At 37.2% G+C, this 1332-nt stretch overlaps 1 pseudogene; it reads right to left on the reverse strand.

The window, feature by feature from the left end:
• Positions 1–278: 278 nt before the first annotated feature.
• On the reverse strand, positions 279–793 carry LOC131400296 (ubiquitin-conjugating enzyme E2 variant 1-like; annotated as a pseudogene).
• Between the last annotated feature and the right edge of the window lie 539 nt (positions 794–1332).

Here is a 1332-nt window from a genome sequence, read left to right on the forward strand (position 1 = left end):
ACGGGAATCAATTTAAACACACTGTCTTGATTCCAGAAGTTCAACTATGTGGACAGTGGTTACATTTGACAGAATGGTTTATTATAGCACAACTTATATATTTCAAATGGACAAAAAAATTAGTATTATCTACATTATCTTAAGATAAATTGCCTTTGAATGAGAGCTTCCTTTCCAGTACTTTGATGTCTACAAGACGGATCTTAAAAATTTACTATTGTGGAAAATAAAGACTGTTTAAATTGTAGTGGGGGGAAGGCTCTGGTTTTTCTTTTTGATTAATTGCTGCAACACCGTTCTTCAGGTGGCTGAGGGAGATCATATTTCGTTAGACATCATTAAGCACTGAAGCTCTTGGAAAAACAACTTTGATGCTATATGAATTCTGCCATTTTGCTAGCATCAATACGACTCTTGGGTTCATCACCCCATTAGAACTATTAACTACATTCATGTTATTTTGTTAAAAATCTTACAAAGGGGGGTGCTTCTGGGTATTTAGGTCCACATTCTGTTCTAAGTCTGTATATCTAGTTTTCATAAATTGCTCTTAGAGTCCCAGTTATTATCCTTCTCCATCTTGTGTCATGTCTTCATCATTTTCTAGACCCTAGCTAACCGTGAAATCTTCTCCTTTCTGGCTTTTTTCAAGTTCTTCCAACAGTCAGAAATTGCAAGGGGCTTTTACTGCTCTGAAGTGAAATTGCCTGGGTTCAAGTCCTCCTTTACTACTCACATTGCTGTGTGACTTCAGGAAAGAGACTTGAATCTTTCCTGGCCTCAGTTTTCCCATCTGAAAAGGAGGATAAGGATAGCAACTTCATAGGGTTTCTGTGAAGATTAAATGCTTTGATAAATTCTTTGCACAGGGAGGGAGAGAGGACACCAGAAGAGCCAACATTTACCAAGCCATTATATCCAGCTTTTAATCCTCACAACTTCTCAATGCAGCAACTCCTAGGACTATCCCCTTTTTAGAGAAGAGAAAAATGAAACTTGAAGCTAACGGGTGGAGAAGTGATTAAAACACAACCCTCTTATCTATGATGCTCATAAATCTCTGCTGGTTGCAGAGATTCCTTAGTTCTCTGAAGGATTTCTTGCAAGCAAAATTGAAAATAAAGGGAATTCTTGTGCAGTGAGTCCTATGGTCTTATCTCCCAAATTATTTATTTTTCTACCTCATATGGATACTCTTAAGTAAAACTAGCTTTTTGTTTCCTTCAAATGCATGGCAGTGAAGAACACAATCATTAATAGTACAATTTAGGACATTGCCATGAATCATGCTAAGGTGTATATAATTTTACCCGCCACTACTGTTGCGCCGTT

The sequence above is a fragment of the Diceros bicornis genome, chromosome X (genome assembly GCF_020826845.1).
Source record: "Diceros bicornis minor isolate mBicDic1 chromosome X, mDicBic1.mat.cur, whole genome shotgun sequence".
Taxonomy (NCBI): domain Eukaryota; kingdom Metazoa; phylum Chordata; class Mammalia; order Perissodactyla; family Rhinocerotidae; genus Diceros; species Diceros bicornis.